General features: G+C 40.7%; 1 protein-coding gene across 2 annotated transcripts in view; it reads right to left on the bottom strand.

Moving 5' to 3' along the window:
- Nucleotides 1–27,083, bottom strand: part of dip2a (disco-interacting protein 2 homolog A) — an 88,211-nt gene that overhangs the window by 60,140 nt on the left and 988 nt on the right. The gene's annotated exons all lie outside the window — the stretch shown is intronic.

Here is a 27,083-nt window from a genome sequence, read left to right as displayed (position 1 = left end):
TCATGTTTACATCACAGAACGTAGACGGCGCTGTGCTGTTTGTGCTCATCTAAGGACACTTGAGACGCCTGAGTGCACAGAAACTGCATATTTGTTTAATCGGGTCCCCACAATGTGTGGAAGAAGTACAAGTCGTGTTTGCACATGAGGTGCTCTGCTGGCCTTCTAAATTGGATTTCCCTCAAGATGAAAAATTGAATAATATTTTCTGATCTCAGATGGTCTGATACAATCTACACACACACACACAATGTTTTTTGTCCCCCCCTCCCCAACAACAAATTACTGTGACCATGTATGGTGAGAATGGTTCCACAGACACACACAAAAAAAGCACTACATCATTGGATAGTTTTACAAATCAGTCATCTGGCTGCCATACCATTTGGTGTTACGCTGCTAGGCAGGATGCTAGCTGAGGTCAGAGATATGTTAGATGACATCAGGATAAAAGCAGGCTGGAGATCTGCCACGTTTAACTGCACACAATGTAGGAGGAACACAGAGTTTATTGCTCATTTCTCTGCCCATTTCTCTCTCTCTCTCTCTCTCTCTGCGTCCTTTCACTCCTCTTGTGTTTCTTTGCCTTTCCATCAGTCTTCATGTCTGTCATGTAGCTCTTTCTCAGATGAGCTCTAAAAAAAAAAATAATTAGGGTCTGTGTTGCCGCTGTCCTGAAGGGAGTTTCATTGCTTTGTCTCATCTTTCACAATTCCAACCTCCACCTCAACCTCCTCGAGCAAGAAGTGAGAAAATGGAAACTGTCTTTTGTTTAGGCTAGGCTGTATGATTCATGAATAAGCTATAGGACAGATATGAGGGAGGACTGTAAGAAGCTCTATACTATCACTGTAGTCCACTCCCGCTTTCTCAAGTGGAGGATACAGTAATACAGTTTTATGCTCTTGATCCTAATGAAACCACTGTTCCATTAATCTCTCCCACCAGAATTCAATAACATTAATCCTCAGCAGCTTCCCTGCCTCTCTCCATTTCAGCCTCAGACACACACTGATACACCACATACTACACAACTGATGTCATGAAGCCAGGCTGCCTGCCAGGTGTGACCTCATTGACCTTTGCTTAATTTGGTGGCACTGCAAAGCTGCCACGGTTCATCTGCGGCTATGGTGGCCTTTAGTTTACAAGCTATAAAGCAGTTTTGGAAATTAACTTCCCCCAGCCATCATTTTTCTTGCTTTGGAAGAAAATACCAACTAATTTGTTTGGTGCAGATCCTCACAAAAATAAACCATCATCATTTTAATATGTTTCTCAATGAAAGTGAGAATAACAATGTAAACCTTATCATTCCCTCTAATATCACAAACCATATTGCAATTTGAATATCAGTCAAAATAATCACAATGAGATATTTGAAGTAATTTTTATTTTTAACAACCTACCACACACACATTGTGTCAATCACCTCTTTTGTGGCATTTTAAGGCTTCATGGTCCTTGCTAACCACCAATTAAAAATTTTGTTCACACATTACAGCTGTTTGTTTTGCTGCTGGCCAAAGCGCGATGCCGAAAAGTAGAAGCGAAACATTGATTGACTACTCTCATCAAAAACTAGCCAGTCACGTAACTCCCCACTGTCAGCTTGTAAGTTTTGGTCCCTGGGTTGTCGCCTCTTGCATCGGCGTACTACTGACACCAGCTGATTTCTTAACACCCACAATGTAACGCCACGTTGTTGTTAAAATATTCCGTCAGATTAGATTACAAGCACTATCCATCTTTCTTCTTCTTCTACTTCTGATGAAATGTATGGCAGACCAGACACAGCGAAGACACACTGCTGCCGTCCATGGGTCATTTGAGAACAACTCCATTAAATGAACGGCCACCATGGCTGGTAGGTTGAGAAAATTAACCAGCCACTTCACAAATTCACCAATATTTATCTGGTGTCTGGTGCTAATTCCCATTCCTGTATGAGGGGACTCAGACCAACGCAGCTTCCAGCTTGGAGGTGTAATTGTGTTTGTGAGGAATAAAAGGTCAACCTCTGGCCACTGCTTCTTTTGAAGCTGATGGCCCCTGACTGAGGCTAAAAAGCCCTGCAGCTGTGTGTGTCACGTATGACCTTAACATGTGGACAAAGCTAGCAAGCTATAAAGTGGACATCTGAAGCTGACCTGGCCAGCTGACTCAAGAGTTCAAAGGGAAAGTAACAAGTGGCCTAGGGGTGCATAGGGGTGTTACGACAGGCTAAATTAATTTCAGCCTCATTTGACTCACTGCTTTGGCATCACGATTCAATATATTTTTTCAGAAAGAGTAAGGAAACACAAGTAAAGAAAAACACAAATACCAAATGAACAGAAAAAAAGACAAAGATAAGCAACTCTCATACAGAGTTGAAAGCCAAAGAATAAAGATGTGTTTTAAGACTTGATTTTAAAACAGGCAGTATAGGGGCCAGCCTAACATGCAAAGGCAAGTTTGGGAGGTACGACTGCAACCTTGACCTTGGTACAACCGAAAGCAGCTGACATGATGGGATGTGTGTTTGTAAAAGGTCAGAGAGATAGGTTGTAGATTTGCTATAGGCTTTTAGACAAACAATAAAATCTTAAAATCCATCCTAAAACATACAGAGAGTATGTGAAGGGAGGCCAGTATGGGGGGAACATGCTCTCACTTGTGTGACAACAGGCTGCAGTATTCTGGACCAACTGCAAGCGTCAGAGAGACTGGTTGGTCAGGTGGACGTGAAACTTCTGATGCGTCTGTGCGTCAGCATAGAACTGCAACATATAGAATTTTCCATTATAGACAATTCTACGATCTTTCTGCTTTGTCAGATCGTCAACACGTTTTAATCCTTCACAATCTAATATCGTCATATCGCACACCCCTGTATAACCCTTCCAAAATCATTAAATGATAAAAAAGGACGTATCCTTAGATAAAAGCCTCAGTTTCACTCACTGAAATCACTGTCCATTGTCGCACCTGTATTTCTTACAGTGGGTTTTACATATAACTCCAAGTAACACATGTCCACATGAAGGGCATCACAGGCATCACTGGATCCAAAAATCAGGACTGCAGTCTCATGAAAGTAAAAAAAAAATTGAGGCCATCCAAGATTTGATTTCCTTGAGTCAGCCCAACAATCTTTTTAAAGAGTTTGCATTAGGTAAATCAGCAGGTAAATTTGAGTGTCGTCTGCATAACAGTAGAACAATAATTCATATTTTACCAAGAATGGACCTTAAGGGGAATAAAGGGAACATAGAATTGGCCTGAGAACACTGAGGGACACACCAAGGCTAACAGAAAAACTTATGTCAGACACGTAATACCTGAACCACTCCAATACCTTTAATATCAACACAATGCTCCAGGCGAGAGATGAGGATAATATGGTCTACTGTTTCTAATGCAGCTGTGAGATCTAAAAGCATAAGAATAGTGGAGTTGCCAGAGTCAGTAGCTAATAAAAAATCGTTATAAACTTTTAAAAGTGCAGATTCAGTGCTGTGAAGGGCTTTAAAATCAGACTGGAACCGCTGGGTTTAATTATATTGTTCAATTTTCCACATAAATAATGTAATTGTCCCACTGAAATATATGTCACTACTTAAAATTACATATCAAAATAAAAGGACTTTTTTCATATAAAGTTTTTTGTTTGTTTGTTTTATCAAATTAGGAGTTAGGGTTAGGGTTCTGTACAGTTCAAAATCTCTTTAATGCTTAAACGAAAAAGAAAAGAAACAAAACTGTCATACTGTCGTTCTCGGTCCTGCACTAGAAAGCAATGAAATTTGGTGCATGTGTGTAATAAAACACACATGCTTATCAGTGCATGACCCCTTTAATATCCGAGTTTCACAAAGGGAACAGGGTCCAGCATCCAGTAGTGGGAAATACCAGCACGACGGATAGCCAAGGTTTGATCGCTCAGCTGATGACTGACACTTCCTCCTGCAGTCAGCCTGATAACACTGTTTACACAGGTTACCTCACAGTCAACCCTTCATCCAAAGAGACTTTACTGCTTCACCAACCATTTGAATGGATGAAAACAGAACATGTGACATGAAAGATTCAGTCACAGCAGAGTCTGGGTTAATTCCAGCACAATAAGTCAAATGGGAGCAGTACTGAATTTAAAGGGATAGTTCTTTTTCTCTTTTTTTAAGTGGGGTTGTATGAGGTACGTATGCAGAGTCAGTGTATTACACGGAGGCATGATATGTGGATCTTTTGCCAATATTCGATATGCCGATATCTTCCAAATCATTTTGGCTGATATAATGGCCAATAACGATATATATCTGTGCACATATTTTTTTCCTCCTGGCTAAGGAAACTATTACGCATGCAATCATAGACTGTATTAAGTATGATCAAGAAAGAGGGTTAACTTTGGAAGACTGTGGTTCAGGAGCTCAACATTAGACTTAAATAAACCTGCCAAGTGGGTTAAGCAGTAGTTTTCTTTGAGTTTATTAGACAGACAGGATTAATGGGTAGGAGTCAGATTTAATCTCTGGTCCAGACTCCAGAGCAGGTGGTGGTAATGTACCTAATACGCAGGTTGCCAACCGCTGTTATAAACCAAAACGAAGAGTGGCACATCCTGTCAGTGGAGGTGTTTCCATCTTTGCAGGTGAACTCAGCGGCTCCTTCACATACTGTTTCACCCTGACTGTCCCAGTGCATCCTCTGCAGGCTCCACTTCATTCAGCTCCTTGACAGACCTGCTGCTACAAGCACAGCCAACTATTCCCTGATATCCTCCCAGCTAGCCCCGGCTCTCCACGTGGATCCAACTGGAGCACCGACCCCCAGTTTGTTATGTGGGATAAAGTAGGAAGAAGCAGGCAGCTGAGTGAAGTGGAGCCTGCGGAGAAAACACTGGGACCACCAAGGTGAAACAAATAAACCCTATCCACCAAAACAACAAGAGGTGAAATTTTATTTAGGAATTAAAGTCATATGTTTTGTTAAGGTCTTGAGTCTGTTCCCTTGGACAAGCAGAAACATGAGACTTTTTTCATCCCAGAAACCTGTTCTGTAACTGGCGTATAACTCCTGTCGCATAACTGTGACAGAGGTTGAATGCTAGCAGTACTATAAAACACATTTTTCAGATGTGTCAGCGAATACCACAAACGCACATAGCAAGCACTAAACACATCTTGTTGACATCTAGATATGTGTTTTCCAAGCATGAAAGAACAACTTTTCTTTACAATTAATCTAAACCATCTTTCAGGGATTTTTTTGACCTGACTTGGTGCATGCCGAGACATTCCAAGGGCATCTGAAAGATGCAGTGCTTTAAGTGCCTGTCATGGATGAGGGTTGTAGCTCGCTTCCTCCAAAGAAAAGTCCATAGGGGCATTCTTACCAGTGTGAATCACATCAATTATCTTACTATAAATGACTGACACTTTGATACCTATCATAAGCACTGAGATCTGCATCTATGTAATAGATCTTAACTTTAATTCTTACATTTAAACCTCAGAAGTGGATCTGAGGTATCCAGAAAGATCCAGTGCAAAGGGGGCAGGGGAGGAAATCATTGCTTCCTCTATGCATCAGCATAAAACATCCTTTAATGCCTTAACCTTCCCCGACTTCTGAATGATAATGAGTAAGCAACGCCGTCATTATAAAAAGAGACATCCACACACTGACCCATCAGCTAATCAGAAGGGCCTCGCTACATACTGAAGGACAATGAGGAAAGGAGTAAAGTGATTCTTTGGAGGATGGCGTTAACCTCACCACTCCCCTCTGCAGGCAAGCTGCCCAGTTCCTGGAGAGAGAGAAAGAAGGAGGGAGGAAATGTGTGACTGACTGACTGAGGTACTTGCTGACCCGTGACTATGCTCTGCTTGCAAACGCAAAACACATTCCAGTCTGCAATCACAGGACACACATCATCTACTTTCACATTTGCCTGAGCAGGCACATATATGTTCACATACACATGCACGGTCTCCAAATAGCTCACAAACAACATGGCTGGGCAAGCCGAGGGTAGGAAACCTAGGGGAAATAATGCTTGTCTCTGCTCGGGATGCTTGGCTGCTCAGTCACACATCCTAGCGCTGGGATAAAGCCTCTTCTGAAGGCCTTATCTGAGGACAGGAAGTACACAAATGGGCTGAATGGCCAGAGGATCAGAGAGAGTGGTGAGATTCAGTGGTCCCCTGTGACCTCAAGGCTCATTACATGTAGTCAAATGCTGTGCAATGGGACCTAGCTGTGCATGGCTTATTGTGCCTAAAACTTGTGTAAACTGTTTGCTAAATTGTGGTTTTACTACAATGTGGTAAGTGGCGTCTACAGTTATCTGAAGCTCTCTGAAGCTGCATTCATATTGTATATCTACTGTAAATACACCACACCAGTCAATCTATCCATCCATCTATTCATTATCTATACCCTTGGTCCAGTGCAGAGCCTTGTACAGTAACTGTTTCCACAGAAACCTTCACAATACTAAAACTAAAAAAAACAGAGTATCAGTTTAACATTTGAGTCTTCTAATGATGACAGTGTCAAAAAAACCGTGTGCAAACACCTGCTGGTGGAGGTAATCCGACCATGCAGCAGAGATTTTTTTTACACACTGCTCATTTTACAGTGAGATGATTTCTAGCTTCTCAGCATTCCTTTGAGAGCAACTTTCTCATCTTCAGATCATTGGTACAAACTGTACCTGAGCTGAGAGTGAGACATTGACAGACCAATCCCAGCTATGGGATAACCTGAAAGTCTACACTGTAAAGAAATACATCTCTTTATCAACACTGATACACAATGTACAGTAATGGATGTAGTATAAAGGCCTTAAAATAATAAACTGAAGCCTTTTCTCATGAAATTAATTAAAACTCAGCTGCTGTAGTTTGTGCTGCTATTGAATTATGTTGTGTTATACTAAGCAGTGTTTGTAATATTTTGTCTATCTTATTTGTATCAATGAGAATCTATATAAATAATATTAGAAATACTTCTAAGGAATGTTCTTGTCTTTCTCCTTTTTTGGAAACAAGTAATTAGGACTGGGCAATATTGGCAGAATCAAATATCACAATGTTTTAGACAAAATACCTCGATATCGATATTTTGACAATATTGTAGGGATGACTATTGGTGCTTTCACAAAATATTTACACAATGAGATTTTTGATAAATAATCATTGGTAATGCAGATATAATGACTAAGTGGATAAAGGCAGATAATAGAATAGTCTGTTAAGCTTAGAAAATTACATTTTACTGTAATGCAGCCTTTAAAAGCAGGAAAAGAACAACCCTAATTCCATATCACGATATACAATATTCAAAACCTAAGACGATATCTAAAATATCACATTTTCTATATAATATCGATTTATTGTCCAGCCCTACAAGTAATTAAAACTATTGACATAAATAATTTAATAAAACTACTCTGTCATTTCATTTCTGTGTCACTCTGCAGCTCTTATTATCCTCCTTCTGTTATCCTTCACTTCCATCTATCTGCTCCATCCTCCCAATCGCCACCTGGCATCACTCTTTTTTTCACCCTCTCGCTTTGCTTCCCCACCCTTCAACTCTTCGATCAATATCCTCCCCACTAAAACCTCAAGCATTATTAACCGTGGTCAAACCCCCCGAGTGAGCCGCTCTCTGAGGAATCTGACAGGCAGACAGAGGAGAACGGGGCACAGAAAAAAAAATACAGTAGGTATAAGGTGAGCTGAGGTTAGCCTCAAAGACTGATTCTGTATGAGGATGATTGACCACAGACACCTCGAGGAAAATCTCATGCTGCATGTCCCTCAGAGAGACAGAACACGTCCTGAAGCTAAACTATAAACCTACAAACATACTATCTCAAAACCTTGGGGTGTAACTTCAGAAAAATAACCTTTTAGACTTCGCAGGTTAACACTCCCTGGAATTTATAGCAGACAACAGTATTATATCAAGCAAACAAACAAACGAATAGCAGCCACCGCAGCTCTCGTCTGTCAAACGGACAACAAGCCGAGGTCCGTTTCACTTTCACCAGCTTCCTGAGGTTTTCTGCCAGCTACGGCTGCGTGCTTCCCCATAAATGAGGAGAGCAGCTGAATAATATGCCTGTTCTAAAATGTCTCAAAGCCCTCCCAGGCTTTTCCCAGCCCCGCATTCCACATACGCCCACAATTCAAAGTCAGGCAGCCTTCGGACCAGGCAGCGGCAGGGCTGCTCACTATACTCCTAGGACTTGGAAGATAACACAGAAAGAGTCAGCTGCGGTGGTATTGTTTGCAGGACTCTTGCTCAGTAACACTAGTCAGCAGATACTGTCTGCCAACACCACTGCAGGCTAATCGGCCTCTATTAACTAATGTGGTGAAGCTTTGGCCTCGCAGGGGAAATTAAAGAGTTTCAAGTGAGCCTCTTGAGAATTCATTATGTGAAGTTGCATACAAACAGACCTGATACAAACATTTGCAAATAATTTTAAGCATTAGTTTAAACCTGCTTAGAGGAGGAGATGGTTAGGGAAAGCAGTGTATTAGTACTTAATGAGTGCCAGGAAACAAAGCTATTTCAAAGTCAATTAAATAAGACTTTAGTGTGACTGATACCCCAACACTGTGAACCTCTCATGCTGCAAACTACACATATTAAATAGATTCAAACCTCAGAAATCATTGGCCATTCTTGAGGATCTAGCTGACAGTTTCTCTTGAACTCACATCAGGAATGCACGATAGGAAATGAAAATCAACTTCTCTGTAACATATTGTTTTAAAATAAACATGTAGCCTACAAAAATGCAATTAATAAATACCACTTCATTACACCAGACAAAATATCCATTATTTATGGAACCAGTGTGAGGATTGCTATGGGTGGGGTTTTACTTGTGAGCTGATACTTTAAAAACAAGTTGAGCTGAAGACAAAAACAAACTCTTGTAAGTCTTGAAATAGCATTTTTCACTGAGCAAGGCATTCAGCGCTCTGGACCCTCCACCACTCCTTTAAAAACAAAACAAAAAAAAGAACAAGATTAAATGGCGAGTTAAAAAGAGAGACAGAACGGCCGGCCAGCACAGGGTCTGCTTTTGCACTTAGCCACAGCCTAACTCAACAAACAGGCTTCGACACAAGGGAAGGAGTATCAGTGTGTATCTATGTGCACACACACAGATGTGTAAAAGCCTGCCGGCGGCAAAGAAGCAAAGAGGAGCACAGTCAGGGGTCCCAGATGATTGTCTAGGCAGACAAGAGGCGGTAGCACATGTTCTACAGTCAGCGGCCGATTCCTTTTGCCCTAAAGAGAAAGTACAGATTGATGGCAGATCTGCTGAATCTCTGCGTTAGCCTATCATCCGTCTTCTGTGACCTGCAGGGAATGCAGCACTCATCCTGATGGGGCATCAGTAACAGTGGGTCAGAGGTCAAGTCCTGGAGGAGGACCCTGCTGAGGCCTATAGACAGTTCATCTTCATAGCTCTTCAAGAGGGTGAAAGGGTAGCTATACGCCTGAAAAAGTGACACTCAATGTGGGACGTACATTCAAATGTTGGAATTAATAATGTATAATAGCATAGCTCTTTGAAAGGTCAGCTTAGGAGTTAATACAGACAAAAAGATAACAAAAATAAAAACTTCACTTGTAGTTTTAATACTGTACCACCATAAAAAGTCAGAAAATAGTGCTTTAAAAAAAATTATGTGCATTATTTCCAGTAGTCAGGTGTGACAGCTCCACTGTTACCGTGACAACTCAGAAATAATGCATCCCTACTACTCTGCAAGGCCAGATCAATGCAACTACTAAAAGCTCAGTGATTGCAAATTCCTTTTTCCTCAAAAATGCTTCATGATATGCACACAAGCACATCTTTTGCTGCAGACACTGTGAGTGATTCAGCTGAGTGAAGACACCATATAAGGATCCATTTTTCCTTAGCATTAGTTTCACCATCGTTACAGCTCAATGCTGAGGTATTTACTGCATTGGGCTAACTGATCAAAAGTAAGACATTAAAAAGAGACGTTCAAATAGAAAATAGTACAAGTCTGAAATACTCCAGCTGATCCTGTGTAGATGAAACTTAAACCCAACTTTAGGGCTTGTGATTCCTCCCACTCCTCCTGTCTTTCCCCCTCCTTTTTCGGCTGAACTTTTGGACTCATGCATGTAAATACAAGTCTCTTTATAGATTTGACTTGGGATGACTGATTTTAGCATCAGAAAAGGAGACCAAACTGCAGATTCAAAGTGGACTTGAAAGAAATGTCATCTTTAAATTGAACAGACTGGATATTTTTTTCTTTTTTTTTTAAAAGAACATTTTCAACAGCTTATCTTGGTCAACATAACGTATTCAAACATCTCGCTGCTGCTTAAGTACACAAAAGTCAAAACTAGAAAAAAGAAATATCTTAAACGTACTGACAGTCTTCAATAGTTAAAAGATTAGAACATTGTGCAGGATTCAACTGTAACAGAGCTGATGCTTTGAACTCCTCTTCCTCTTACTACTTCTCCTCTCTCTGCATTAAGTAAAGTCACCTGCTCATTAGAGTGCTGTGATTTAAAATCCTGATAGCTAAATATAGGCATGGCCTGACCAATGACAACACCAAAATTCAATTCAGCTTGTGTCATCAAATTAGATAATAAGGAAGGAACAAGGAAGCATTTCAGATCATACAGCTTACTCACTTACATACATCCACCGCACAATTGCCAATTAAACTAAGAATCAAAAAGGAAGAGAGGAGCCGTAGTAAGCCTGAGGGGAAAGTTTACACTCCACTGTGTCATCAGGGGCATGACACACTAGAGGAGCCTGCCAGCAGCTATCTGCCACTTGTTTGCATTTCAGACTTCACTGTTTCTGACTCTACATGCTTGACAGGAAGGAGTCAGTATGTACTGAATATTTGGGCTCCTTGCAAAGATTATCTGGCATTGCTGAATCATTTTCATTATTAATTAACATGTTGATTATTTTTCCAATTTACTGAATAATTGGTTGGTCTATAAAACTCCAGAGAACAGTGGAAAAATGCCTATCACAATTTCCTTTAGCCCATGCTGACATCATCATCATATATGTTGTTTTTGTCTGACCAAAAGCCAAAAATCAAAAGAGAACCAATTTACTATAACGTAAGACTTTAAAAGCAGCACATTCTTACATTTGAGAAGCTGAAACCATCACATTTTTCCTTTAAAAATATCTTGAATGACTAAATCAGTCATGGAAATTGTTGACTACTAGTTTTCTGTCAACAAACTAATTAATTAATTGACTTATTGTGGCAGCTCTAGCTGAAGGACTCGACAGTTTAAAGTGTGACAAGCTGTCAAGAAACTGTAAAAAATAAAAAAATAAACGACTTGCTTACTAGAAAATGTGTGAATATTTAACACACATGCAGGCAGACTGTTTGCATTGCGATGAAGCTGGAGAAGAGAGACTCCACACTTTGATTAGATTAGTTTTGATGTGAAAAATTTGAAAATTATCACATTTTTTTCCCAACCACAACATCAGAATAATTACTTGTTGTAGCCTTGCACACAAAATTAATTAGACTCAAACACGCAGATACACACACACACACACACACACACACACACGAGAAATTGACAGGTTTGTGTAAGCTGGGGGTCTTAGGCTTGATCTAATGACTTTGTAGGCAAAGAAGGCAAAAGGAGACGTAAGGAATGAACAGCAGACTTCTGACATTCAACAACTGAACTCCAACTGTAATCATGGGACGAGTCGTGCGCACATACTTTCGGGACCGCAGCCACAAACACCAGCCGCTGACTGCAGTGACCTGTGACCTCTATGTTAAGAATGTCGAGAGTAGGAACACTGAGACGTGACGTGTGCTTGTGTGTGTGTGTGTGTGTGTGTGTGTGTGTGTGTGTGTGTGTGTGTGTGTGTGTGTGTGTGTGTGTGTGTGTGTGTGTGTGTGTTATATTAGATTACAGGTCAGCCCCAAAGCTGTATCTGTGTCATTGTTCCTAACCTGGGTGCTTGAGATTCCTCAAGTACCAGCCAAGTAAAAAAGGTCATTCAAAATCTCATTGGTGGGATAATAAACAGCAAAATGACTTCAGTGACAAAAATGTGTATTTCATCAAAGTGTTAAAGAAATTACAAGCAGAGTTCATAACAGATTACCAGTGTTTGGCCCTTTCACAGAGGTCATTTTAGATGCTCCATGTCACCTTTGCCACATAGCTATGACCTTAATATGGACAAATGAATATAAAAATAGCTTGCTGGCATTTCTAGGTTAACGCTACATTCAGTTCTTTACCTGCAGTCAAGAAGAAAAATACCACAACACCACCACACTCCTCTCTGGGCTGCTTATCAGTGAAACATCTGTGTTAGTAGAAGTGCCAGAGAAAACACTGCAGTGATTACTTTAAACTTTGAACATGCATACTATAAGAAATTACATTCATACTTCATTACTAAGGAATGGAGATTAGATGCAATCTCTTTCCTGATTATAAGGAGGGCACTGAAAGCGTGACACATATATAGAGCTGAAAAGATATGGCTTGAATCATCTGCTCATGGTTACACAGAGGAATACAACGAATATAAGGATGAAAAGTAAGGCTGCTGCTAGGAAACAAAGAGGAAGAAAATTGACTTGCTCAGTAAAACCATCTATCAATTTATGCATTTAAATATTGAAAGGAGACACAACAGCTGAGAGTGTTATTTCATAGCTGAGGTGCTTTGCGTGTTGGGAAAAGAAAGCGTATATTCTGCTCAATACGATCCATTGAACATGCAATCAGACAGGCAGTGAAGTTACAACTCACTCTGATGTGTATTGGATAACAGCAGATGGTTGTAACCTGCTGTTAAAGAGACAGGAGAAAGGATTTCGACACTGTTTTGAACTGACAAAAAGCATCTATATCGCCTACATCAGCATTAAATGATGATGACTGTAATTTATTGCAACCGTAATACAGTTTTTCCACATAGTTTTTCACTGTTTCTGTCAGTTACGGTAACATACACTAACTGCTGAGATCTGTGAACACGGCAACACCTCAACAACAAAGTCTAACAGGACACATCGGACAGGTTGTAAACAAGCAGATAGTAAAGCCAGATTCTTAAAACTCATTTTATTTGGAGGTTAAAAAAAAACCCGGAGCACAACCAAAATGTCAGTCATGGTCTCTTACTGCACAGAAAAACTGCGTGCACAGAGCTATGTAAAGTACAGTTGGTCAAAGTTTAACCAGGAAGTACGTCTGTCAACTGTGATAGATGTTTAATGACAGTGTGGGTGATATATAACTGTTTACAACCTGCTGTGTTTCTTGTCCCGTCCAACTTTAAAACGAAGGCCTTTCTTTCATCCACTAACTACTAAATGCTGCACCAGGGATGGAGTCAGAAAAGACAACAGCTTAGATGCTCAATGATCTGGATGATTTACCTCTTTCCGAAATTAGCCACTAATTGCTATATGTTGGAAGAGACTCGACAGTTTGTCAGTTATGCCTTAGGAACTTAAATGTAGTCCTGACTTGCCCTCTCTTTGCTTCCCTCCTTTCTTTCTATCTTTCTTTCTTTTCTGGCTGTACAGCTACACGTTGAATAACACAGTGGGGAAAGTCTCTGGAGAGAAATAGCAGCGGAGCACACCTCAAAAACTCAGAGCACACAGGCTGAAAACACATTTTCTGGTATGTGAGGCGCGTCTGCCAAGTTAAGTTCTATATCTAAAAAAAGGCTGGCGTTCACCCCACAATTTAAAAAAAGAAAATGAAGAAGAAACTCTCAGTTCTTCTCCATTCTTCCCCTCCCATAATCTACTGGGACACCGAAGGGAATGAGGCAAAGGGGGGGGGTGCAAAGAAACTTGGCCTTGTTCTTTTAAAAAGGCTGGGACAGGCTGCTATACTATCTGCCTGTTTGTTGTGTGCCCTCCAGCAGTGGCGGGGATTTGGGAACCCCTCTCCTCACGGTTAAGTTGATAGATCTCACAGCACATTCCAGACATTTTCTGCCTGTTTGTTTTCCACCAGGAAGGTTCGCAAAAAAGGCTAGAAGCTACAAAAGATGTTGTTTGTCTTTGATCTGCACATCACACCTGAGTAAAGCCAAGACAATGATTGAGTGAAACAAAAAGTTCAAAATGTGTTTACATTTGTTTAGACCTTTCTTTTGGTCTTAATGCTAGTTTTTTTTTAATCTTCAAAATGTAAAAAATGTCTACTCTCTTTTTAGTGATGTTACACTGGATACGAGGCAATTTAATTGGGAATTCTTCTAGGCAACACAGAATAAAAAAACTACTATTCCTGGCAAAAAGATGGTAATATAAGTCATAAGCTTGAATACTGTTATCCACCTGGGTCTTTCAAAAAGTTTATTTTTCAGTGCTTCTTCCATACTCTCACTGCTTGTTGGCCAGGTGCTGATGGAGCTCAGTTCAGCGGTGTCTGACTCCACACGGTCCTCACATGCTGTGCAGGTTGATCTCCGCTAGCTGCCGGCCGGAGAAGGTCAAGTGAGGCTATTAGGTTTTGATAGCACTGACCGGTGTATAATCACACACAGCCTCTCTGGAATTAATTATGAACAAACATTCTAATGAAACTGCTTATTGAACTGGGATTACAAACAGCACTACAAAGTAATCAATACTCTCATTCAAGATACAGCGGATGATTTGCTAGACCAGGGTTACTCAATATATTTCCACTGCATCAAGGGTCCAGTAAGAGTGCATTAAGCGATGATATTTCTGTACAAAAGCTCCACAACTATGTGCATGAACAGCATTTCTGTATTAATGTGAGTTGTGATACCTTTGTTGTATAATCAAGTCCTTAAACTTGAGCATAACAAGTGTGATGCCCAGGCGGAGACACTGGTGTAAGTGTTCGTTAATGAGCTCTTCACTGCAGTCATTGTTAAAATGTTTGGTTTTACATTCTGTTGGGAGTTTTGATATCACGACTTCAGCTGGTTCCGTTTTGTGGTTTGTGATACCTTCGTGTTTTTGGGATAGTTTTATTCATAACAGGCATGCTTGGTGTCGTAACAGCGTTTTGCTTTCCCGCTCTTCCTTACGGCCACTGTTTCATTCCGAATAAACCACAATGGTCTCATTCTTCCCTCTGACAAAATTAATGCATATTTCTCAGTTTAGTCATTCTTAAATATGTGTTTTTCCACTGTCAAACTTCTTAGTTAGTTAGTTTAGTTTTCAATAAGGCCATTTTACTTTATCAACCAGAGCTCCTACATGCTACAATGTAGGAGGAACCAATAGGAGCACCATCACTTTAATAGAGGGTATATATCACATTAACGCTATAAGCATGCACAGCACCAGATTTGATAGATGATACTGTTTTACTTACTTTATTTCTCATTGAATTAATAAAGAGATGAGGTGTCAACAGAACTGCAGCTGAAGAGAAGCTCTTTAATTTACTGAAACAGTCAATGAATGCTACATTATACGAGGGGGTCAATCAGTCATGGGTGTACAGTTTAGAACGAGGTAACGTCATTTCTCTGATGTTAAAAGTAAAGTTAGGTTTTGCTACTGGTTTCCCAACTCATCTGAAAAAGACGAGAGAAAAAGAGAAAGAGAGAGCAGTGGTGGTCAAACGAGGACAAAGCAGTGAATGAGAGAAAATTATTTTGATTGTTTCATGGTGGTTTTGTTTTAAAGCACAAATAAATAACCATCAAACACTCAACAGATGATGCACTGCGGAGACAGATGCACTCAGTGTTTGCACGTAATGTTGGTTTCTGCTTCATTTTCATCTCAGCATTTCTCCTTTCCATTCATTCATTACGGTTCAGATTCATGTCTGCAGTGGACAGGTGGCTCGGTGAAGCAGACAGAAGGACCTCGGAGTGAACACACACACACACACACACTCTCTCTCTTTCTCTCGCTGTTCTATCTTAATGAAAACATTTCTGCATCAGTTCTTGACATGAGTTTATTATCAAGGTCATCCACACTCACTGAAATGTTATCATCATAAATTCTCTTCTTCTTTCCCGATGTACTCCATACTCTCAGACTTTACACAAAATATTGAGAAATCTACTTTTATTTACATTTATCATTAATTTACTCCGATATATGCCTAATTTTATATCTTGCATATTTGTGTAATATATCAACATTACACATCGATGAATAAAAGGAAAACAACCAGATCTTAAAGGGAATTTCACTGTGTATTATATATATACACAATGAATAAATCTCCTGGCCAAGTGGATGGGCAAGTGGCTCAGGTGTCTGGCATTGTGTTTCTGTGTTTCTGCCTATAAAGAAATCAGATAGTAAGAGAGAAAAAGAAATAAGACCGGAAAATAAAATGCAAAAGAGAGGATGTAGTGGGAGGACCAATGATGAGTTTTCATGTTCAGTACAGGCAGCAGCTGATTTAACCTTGAGTATAAAAGGCTTCTTGCACAGCTTAGTGACCTCAGCCCAAAAGCAGCCATCTATCCTCTGCAAGAAATTCACTCTGCCTTGAAAACACTGCAGTTCAAATGTTGGAAACACGGAGAGAGAAAAAAAAGGATTATGGAAAAAATGCTTTGTATTTTTGTGCGCATAATTGAGAGCATTCAGCGAGAAGTCAATTATCTGCAGTGGACTCTGTGTGTGATTTTCACTGTTACTGAGATACCAGAGAGAGGCCAGATTGAGCTGTGGTAGCTGGGTAGATGGGGGTGGAGAGGAGGGGGAGGGGGGGTTGCATCCGTGTCCATAGCTGCCTTCCAACTCTCACTCATGCTAAGTCTCCGTCTACACCAGATGGTCACAGGAGGGGTAAGAAATCAAACATACACACAGGTAGGAAAACAGACAGCAGAGAGCTCGCACCAGATAGCTGAACAACAGTGAATTTAATAATGTGTCTTTGAAGTGGGGCATGCAGCTTGTTTGGTCAGCAGATCTCTCTGGCACCAGTGCCGCTGCGCTGCCCTGCTGTCCGCACCGCTGCACTTACCGTCTCTCTTGCAGCAAGAACTCATGCAGTGTTACCACAAGCACCGAAGGCACAGAGGCTGGCACCAATGATAACCTGAGGAGGTATTTATTAAGTTGTGCAAAGTGGTGCACAACACACATTTTAATCATTTGCATTTTTTCCACGAGGAGGACACACCTTCTGGCAACCACAGAGCTCTGCGTTGTCTCTGTGGCAGGATGGAGAGGATGGTGGCCTGGCTGGAAGCTGGCACCACCTTTCTTCTGTTGTTATGAGAAACAAAAAGGGGCCAAGTCACTGTGGGACTTCATGGTTGTATACAATAATCTGATTTACTGTAAAAAAAAAACTTAAATGAACACATCTGCTGGATACAACAGAAAAGGTTATAAAGGAGGCAATCAAGTTGCCCGTAGTGGAAAGATACAGACTGCACAACCAGTGTGTCTCATTACTGAAAAAAGTAGATAACTGCTATGCTTTCACCGTGTTTACAATATTTTATTCACTGTGATAGCGAGCAGCGTTTATGTGTTACTGAAAAGGAGAAGATAAGTGAGCCTTTCTTCTTTCCCTGATGCTTCACTATCAACAATCTCAGAAACTTGCAGAAGAAAAACACACACACACACACACACACCCACACACATCCCACACTGACCAGTCAGCCATAGGAGCTTGATATGAGCTTTAAACTAAATGTAGCTTGCAGTAATATTCAATTAGTGATTCTACTCAATTCAAAAAAATGTGGATTTAAATCTCTCTTCTCTGTTCATTTATTTTTCATGTACTGTACATTCATGAACCACACAGAGGTTTTTAGCAACCCATTAAGGCAGCATAAATTTTCAGTGGCAGCCCTGTTAAATCGAGTGTGTTTTTGCTGTAACTATTGATGACTTTAACAATGAAGGCAGCTTAGACTGCATTTCTGTCAAATCAGAATAATATTGGAACAAATTAAGCAGACTTTATTGCATTCTGATTTGTAACATGGTTACATGGGTCTATATCTGACCATATATATAACGTTCACTCTATTCATCAACCTTAAGTTCACTGCTACTTTTAGTTATGTTCTTTTTCTACACAGTACATTAGAAAAAACTTCTGTTGGTGTTAAGTGCAGTAGTGTAATCGAATTGTGCCATCAATAGTAACCACAACAATGGCATGATATGAAACACTGCTGAAATAGCACCAATAGGGATGGGAGGATATAATATTATTCCTATATTATTCCTATAATTATCTTATGAATTATATATATAAATTAATCATGGTGAATTTCCATTATTAGAATAATCCTGAACTCGAATCTCCTGATTTGAGTGATTTGAAGAAGCTGCCTCATGGATTTAGATACAGTCCCATTGATTTCCTGATTTATTTTGAGTTGACATATGCCACAAGTCCACATCTTTCCAATCATTCGTCACAATGACTGAAGAGCCTTCAGTGACTGTGAATGCTTGGAGATCAAGTTTATAGCTTGATTCTTTTTATTAATGGGCTTTTCTCTCACTGTGATTACCTGCTGGGTTTTAGAACGAGCCTGAATCTGTCTTTGTTTGTTTTTCACTAAAAAAGGATGTTCACAATCACAGAAATCTTAGTGTTCATATACTTATTCATACGTAAACAAAGGAAGAAAAGATGTATTACCAAATATTACGTTCCCACACTGCAATTCATTAAATATTAATGCCTGCTGTAAAGAGAGAGAGAGACAGGAAGCTGAAGAGTGCTGTAAAGAAAACAAACAGGCTGGACTTACAGTAGAAAGTCACGCAGAGGAATCGCCAGGACAATAACTGGCACAGCAACTGGATATTTGTTGGATTAAAATGAAACACGGCACTGTGATTTGTACTTTATAAATAAGAAGGAGCACCTCAACAAAAACGGACTGACAACCAGATATGCACACACTTCGATATGCAGGCAGAAGCAGCAGCAGCAGCACAAGAATCTGAAGCTCTGCTCTGCTCTGAGGCACACCCTTGAAATATGTATGACCCTCCACGTTCAATCCACCACGACGGTAGGGACAAAGCATAGCTGCCTCTTTATCTCCCAAATGGACTCAGGCTCAACATTCTTCTCTTGTGGATCCTATTACAGGACTAACCAGCAGCCACAAGTCCCTTCAGTAATAATCACCCTAAATCCTACGTGTTCTCAAAGCTCTCAATGTCGAATGAGTTTCCACAGTACATTCATCAAATGTTTGGTTTTGTTCAACAATGGGCTGAACTCACTGTGGGTGAGCCTCGTGGAAGTTCTTTCTTCATGAGTTGGTGGTGCGAGCGAGTGGCCACAGAGAGGAATGAGTCAGGACCAACCAAACAGGCTTTTCCCTGCACTAAGTGGTCTTTCCTTGACTAACATTGTAGGACAACTCACTGGGGTTTCCTGTACACTCATAGTTTCCAAAGACTGTTTCATAAAACTGCTGACCACCAAGGCTAGCCACTAACCCCACCAAGAATTCAGGACCATGACCTTGGTTCAGGTTTAATTGTATAATGGGCCTAAATGACATGTAACTTGACGGTGCTTCTGTTGTATGACAATCATACTTTTCACAAAAATGTGAAGGTTCATCAACCTTAAGCATCTGTGTAAAATATACAATTAACACATATGCGTTTTAGGAAACTGGGCTATAGAATTATTGTAATGTAGAAGAAATTAAATGTATATTGTAATTTGTTATACATATTGTAGTATGAAGTTTTAACAAGTTTTGATGTGTTGGTGTTATAAGTTCTGTAGCTGTAAAACTCTCGGACAACTGGTAACTTGTAAGGAAAGAACAATCAGCAGTGAGCCAGGTCCCATCATACCCACAGACGTACAATAAAGATGTATCATATTGGCTTTTTTGTTCCAAAAAATATATATAACTATCCCTTCAAAGTATGCCTGCAATAGCAGATAAAACAATTACAATTGACAATTAAAGCCGCAAGCGGCGATGGCGGGCCCTCGCTCACCCATGCCACGGCGGGGCCTGAGGCATGGCGGGGCTGTGGCGTGAAGCAGAAAGTGAGAAAAAACCTGGAAGGAGGCCAAAAATGCAATGTTTCGTTCATCCAGTAGGGGGCAGTCACAGGTAGTTACACATATGGTCTGGTGTGGTCTGGTGTGTTCAGGGCGGCCACTCATCAGTCATGTGAAGTTTGGAGTGAATTGGACAAAGCAAGAGGGAGTTATGAGCATTTGATGGTTCATCCACCAGGGGGCAGTAATGGGATGCGTGCAGGTGTGTTCAGGGTCAGTCCCTCATCACACATGTGAAGTTTCGTGGAAATGGGACAAAGCATGAGGGAGTTATGAGCAGTTGATGGTTCATCCACCAGGGGGCAGTAATGGGATGCATGCAGGTGTGTTCAGGGTCAGTCCCTCATCACACATGTGAAGTTTCGTGGAAATCGGACAATGTTGATGCAAAAAATGGCACTTCCTGTTTCCACTAGGGGGCGACATGAGCGACACCCCTATCAGATGGAAGAGGTCTCCACCCTGGACCTGTGTATCAATTTTCATGATGATACGTGTTCAATAAAGCCATCAAAAAGCCAAACGTATTTTCATGGCGAGGAATTGATGGTAGCCACGCCCCCACAGGGACGCCATTACTCGTAGCTTCACAGTGTTCATAATGTAGCTTCACCAACTGGTTCTGCATGTTTTAGAAGTGGAATGAAGTTGATGGGGTCAACTATGTATTTTTCATGAATTTAAGTTCACTTCCTGTTACCACCGGGGGGCGCTATGAGTTACATGGGAAGTTAATATATCAGGACGTTCAGGGCGGAGCCATCATCATGTCCAGCAAGTTTGAAGCTGATTGGATGAAGTATGTGGGCGTGAGAGCCACTCGTATGTACATGGCGAGCACGCCAAAGTTAGTTGAAGTCATGTGAAGTTTGGAATGAATTGGACAAAGCATCAAGGAGTTATGAGAGGTTGATGGTTCATCCACCAGGGGACAGTAGAGTGTAACAAAACACAAGCAGTTGCGTTCAGGGTGGGACAGTGATTACACATGTGAAGTTTTGTGGAAATCGCACAATGATGATGTAAAATATGGCACTTCCTTTTTCCACTAGGGGGCGACACGAGTGAGATCGCCTATGAGCGAATGGAGACGTTGAGGTCGGCACCCTGGACCTGTGTACCAATTTTCATGATGATACGAGTTCAATAAAGCCATCAAAAAGCCAAACGTATTTTCATGGCGAGGAATTGATGGTCGCCGCTTCGCCACACGGACGCCATTACTCGTAGCTTCACAGTCTTCATAATGTAGCTTCACCAACTGGTTCTGAATGAAGTTGATGGGGCAAAGTATGTCATTTTAATGAATCTTAGTTAACTTCCTGTTACCACCGGGGGGCGCTATGAGTTACGTGGGAAGTTAATATATCGGGACGTTCAGGGCGGAGCCATCATCATGTCCAGCAAGTTTGAAGCTGATTGGATGAAGTATGTGGGCGTGAGAGCCACTCGTATGTACATGGCGAGCACGCCAAAGTTAGTTGAGCCCTGGCAGACACGCCCTTTGACCTACGGATGCGCAGAGCACAACTTAAGCTCAGCTAGGTCTGGAGATGTTGTGTACCTAATTCTAACTTGATCGGGCGAACGCTGTGGGAGGAGTTAATTTTAGGCGGGAAAAATTAAAACCAAAATGGCCGACTTCCTGTTGGGTTGAGGTCATGAGGTCAAGAGGCTTTTTTGCATATGTGGGTATAATACATATGTGTACCGAATTTTGTGAGCATAGGACAAAGTTAGCAAAATTCCCTATGGGCATTTTTGGACTTTGTAGGGGGCGCTATTCCGCCATTCTGCGTCGACCATGTGCGACCACCCAAAAATATCGAATTTCGGATGAGGCCGGACGTCAGTGCAAAAGTATAAGCATTTTCGCATTTGGGAAAGGGGCGAAATTGGGGCACGAAATGTCGGAAGAATAATAATAATAATAATAATAATAATAATAAACATTACAATTTCAATAGGGCTTTCGCCAGGCGACTTGCAGTCGCCGCTCGGGCCCTAATAATAATAATAATAAACATTACAATTTCAATAGGGCTTTCGCCAGGCGACTTGCAGTCGCCGCTCGGGCCCTAATAAACATTACAATTTCAATAGGGCTTTCACCAGGCGACTTGCAGTCGCCGCTCGGGCCCTAATAATAAACATTACAATTTCAATATAGCATTTTTCCCCGGGGGTCTTCCATACCACATGATTACTTGATTACTTGATTACTTTGGGGTCACTTGCACTTTGGGGTCACTTGCACGTCGGGGCATGAACGAATTTCAATAGGGCTTTCGCCAGGCGACTTGTAGTCGCCGCTCGGGCCCTAATAATAATAATAAACATTACAATTTCAATATAGCATTTTTCCCCGGGGGTCTTCCATACCACATGATTACTTGATTACTTTGGGGTCACTTGCACGTTGGGGTCACTTGCACGTTGGGGCATGAACGAATTTCAATAGGGCTTTCGCCAGGCGACTTGCAGTCGCCGCTCGGGCCCTAATTATCTCATTCAGAGTTGAGATTATAGTTGTTTTTTTTCTCACAATTATCAGGGAAACCTTTTCATGAAAATATTGCGTCACTGTGTGTGCAGGTTTGTCATGTCTGATGATGAAGCATGGTTCAACAATAAGGATTACCTTACTTCCCGGGGCAAGTTAAATGCCACATCAGGCTAGGAAATAAAGCTACTCACTGGCCTGATTGACAAGTGGTAAAAAAAATAATAAAATGAAAAATGTTTCAATCATTTATTAGATCATTGTCTTATCATAAATCATGTTCTCGTTCTCTGGCACACAGCACAAAAAGTGAGTATGCTAATATTGTTATGCGTGATACAAACTTCCCTCAGGATTATGTGAGCAATGTCACAGAGAGGAATCAGTGGAGAATGTAATTTTTTCACTGCCATAAAAAAAACTCCTGAGAACGATAAACATTAAAGAGGGACATCAGGAAGCTTGAAGTGGAAGAAATCAGTATAAAAATTGTATTTGCTATCAGGTTAGGGAGTCTGTTTCATTAAACCGAGCTGATCAAAAGAACTTAATGTTCAGTGAAATATAGGGGACGGGCCATACCATTATTGATACGCAAGAATGTCTGTTGCTTTGCATCTACGACACTCTGAGTCCTTCTGTTCTGTTTCATTTAATTCAATATAGATCATTTCACATGACAATTCACTTTAGTTTTATTCAACAACCACCAATAATGACTTTGGACAAGTAGATTTCTCATTCATTTGAAATTGAAAAACTTACTACTTTTCCTGACTTATTTTATTCTTGTTTTCTCTCTCTCTCCCTTTCTTTCACACACACATACACACATTAGACTTGTACACTCTTAATTAAATGCACAGTGTAATGCAGTCTTGCTGTTGCAGTTGTTTTGATGCTGCATGTCTGACTGCTCAATGCAAATGCAGCAGAACAACAGCGAGACTGCACAGAGGCGCAGATTTAAAATGTGATTTAACAACAATTAACTGCGCTGCCCTACTTCAAAGCTTGCGTGAACTGTCAACCACGTGAGTAAATGATGTTGAGTCACTGTGTGATTACATCTATTAACAGCAATAAGATGCACACCACCGATCATTACACCATGAAGTGCTCTGTCAGTGCCAGAGGTTGACGAGCATGTGTAGGTTTAATCATCACAATTACTACTACAGTCACCACCTGATAGCACTCTGCCGGGTGCCTACAGTGCTACAGTAACTATAGTTTCTAATCTAATCACTTAGATAAGGTGAAATGTGAATGATCTCCATGAGGAAAGCAGGTCATGGCAGCAGCAGATACGAGGACAAGATACAAAGGAAAAAAGTGTCTATCATTAATCTGACCAGATAATCTGACATTAATAATGAAAATTGTCATTATGTATTTGCAGAAAAATGTCAAAACATAGTAGCCACATTTTTTTGCTGCTGGATCTTCTTCCAAACACCTACAACTATTTTCTTAATTAATACAAACATTCATAAACAAGCCAAGCAGCACCTAAAACTACAAAAAAAAAACTGCAATGCTCTACTGTAAATGTTTGCCAAACGGGAGCAGGCAAAACAAGCACGATGACCAACCAGGAGGTTTGGCAGTTTCCCAGCAAACACCAGCACTGGGCTAAAAATGACTTTGTAATCAGAGGGTTTAGAGAGCAAACATAGGAGGAGGGAAGAAAACCAGGGAATGATAGAGTGAGCCTATGAATTACTCAGCAGACACCAACAGTACACCACCCCCTCCTCCTCCCTGTAGGATATAATGGGGATCATCCGTCTTCTTGCCCTCCTTTACGCCCCATCTTTTGACCACTCCTCTGCATCCAGGTCAGCTGAGAAATAACACAGGTCCGTTCCAATAACTACGATGTGCAGAATTTAATGGAGGATTTCACTCTGCCAGCATTGTTGGGAAAAGACAGAGTCGCACGTCTCACAAAGTAATACCAAGTGAGCTTGATATCTGCGCTGATTTAAGACTTTAAAAACCTATGGTCTCAATCAGCTTCTTCAACTTCAACTTTATTTATAGTATAGCACTTTAAACACAACACAGTTGATCCAAAGTGTTAAAAACAAAGTGCAACAACATTAATAATAAAAGTACATGGTCACATCAAGCATAGAGCACATGGTGACGACTTATGGAGACTTCAGGTGAAATGCCTGAGCTGATTTTTATTTATCTTCTTATTTAACTTCTTCCTATGCACGATTTGGTTCTAACACACAATTTTCTGATGAAGTTAGAAAGTTCTGGTTATTTCACATAAGCAATTTCTTCTTGTACTGTGAGCAAGAGAAAGTGAAAATAAATGACTCTCTAGAGAACGGACTATTTATCATAACCACAATAAGAATGCACAGATTGTTTATTTCACACATCAGCAGGCCAAAACTGCCGTTGTTGGATTATCTAGCCGAGCTGCTGGATTGTCTCAGACTCCTGTTTGTGCGATGCCTGCTGCTGCTGCTGCTGCTAAAACTGCTTAACAAGACATACATGACACATTTATTCAAGTCCATGAATAATACAGAATTTCCACTCATGCATACTAAAAATTCGAGGTCTATCTCTCCACAGGACACACACACACACACACACACACACACACACACACACACACACACACACACACACACACACACACACACACACACACACACACACACACACACACACACACACACACACACACACACACACACACACACACCTAATGTTAAATCCTCATCAACGAGGATAGGAAACCTGCAAGGATTTTCAGCTATCATTTCCTTCCAATAAAGCGAGCCGTCTCTTCTATCATAAGACAGGATGCAAGGGGAAGGCTACCGAAGGGCACCATCATGAGGTGAAGAGTTCACAGCGGTGTACAAGAACAGGATTTGAGAGTGGAGGGAAAAAAAGAGGTTGATTCTCTGTAGCTGTAAGAGAATGACACGCTCCTCTTTGATCATACAGAAAAAATAGGAAATATGGAGGTGGGGGAGTCATGGAGAAAGAGAGGCAGAGATAACAGCTATAAGTAAAGCTAGAAAGAGAAGCAGAAAGCAAAAGAGCTGGGGAGAGACTGCTATCAGAGCTCCAACATGGCAGGATGTGACATGTGGAGAGCAGGAAGAGGAAACTGGACAGATATAGATTGGTTTGGTAGCCACTACTGAAAACATGTCTATCCCATTAGAGGCCTCTGTGGCGGTTAATGTGCTTATCAAAGTGTACACCTTGGATCTAGTCCTTACCCTGGTATGGTGTTACTGCACATGGCTTACATGGAGCGCTTCTGGAAAAAAGATGGTTCAATGCACATTGCAGACTCTAAAAGGGATTTCTATCATTCTGAATCACTTATTAGCGTGTCGAGTTTCCTCCAAAGTCGGACACACCCTGGGGTCAAATACCAAATCTAATAAAACCTAACAATGAAGGTCATTAATTAGCATGCCTTTCCACAGATCAGCTAATTTTACCATGTGACAACTGGCTCAAATAAACAATGAGTCTCACAGAACTAACGAAAAAAACAAAAGAAAAGCTTTGTGAGTACAGTGAATGAGTGAAGGACTCAAAAAAGGAGGATGATGACAGCTTTACTTACTCCTTTACCACCAAACGGACAAATCATGCAGGTTACAGCTAACAGGTGGCACAAATATGAGCAATAGCATGTGTTATGTTTAAATGGGCTTCACATATTTTCACACTTTTTAGCACATTCAGCTACATCATTGTTAACATCCAGATTTGTGACAGTGACATTTCGTCCTTTAGACCATGTGGTGAGATCAGTTAACTAAGGCAGCATAATAAATCACATCAATAAATAAACTTTGCTTTTTTTATTGCATGGGACTTTGAACAGGCACATGCCATCAACAGGCACATGCCATCAGGAACCTGATGGCACATGCCATCAGGTTCCTGTCAGCAGGTAGGTAGACAGTAAGGGAGGTTAAGTGGGTCATATAGCAAGTATAACAGTAAGTTGTACGATTTAGGTGGTTTTATTTATAGGATTTATAGGCTGTCAAAACATGTAATTCTGTCAAAAAGGAACATTTTATACGTTTTAAATTTAAAATTTGTCATAATGTTTAAATCATCTCTTTGCACTAAAGATTTAAAAATAATAAATGGAGGTTTAAACAGAGGACTTAAACACATGTGCATGTACTATGCCCACATGCTTGCATACATACACATGTACAAATTAACAATATCACCCAAATGGTGCATCTAGAGCTTAACTTAACCTTTCTTAAGCAGTAGAAAGGACATTGTTCACTATTTCAGCGTTTGCTAATGATCCTCCAATTTCATGGCTCAGTAAGATAGCAATGTAATAGCCTCTAAATCTGATGCCTTCTGGAGACTCCTCAGAGGCCAACCAGTTACAACTCTTTATTGAAGTGAATGCTTTTCCAGTCAGAATCCATTAAACAGCTGGCCTCCGGTCAGGCAGGATGAGAGCGGCCAT

Source organism: Scomber scombrus, chromosome 13 (assembly GCF_963691925.1).
Source record: "Scomber scombrus chromosome 13, fScoSco1.1, whole genome shotgun sequence".
Classification (NCBI taxonomy): Eukaryota; Metazoa; Chordata; class Actinopteri; order Scombriformes; family Scombridae; genus Scomber; species Scomber scombrus.
Note: the sequence above shows the minus strand (reverse complement) of the source record. Positions and strands in the feature narration are given on the sequence as shown.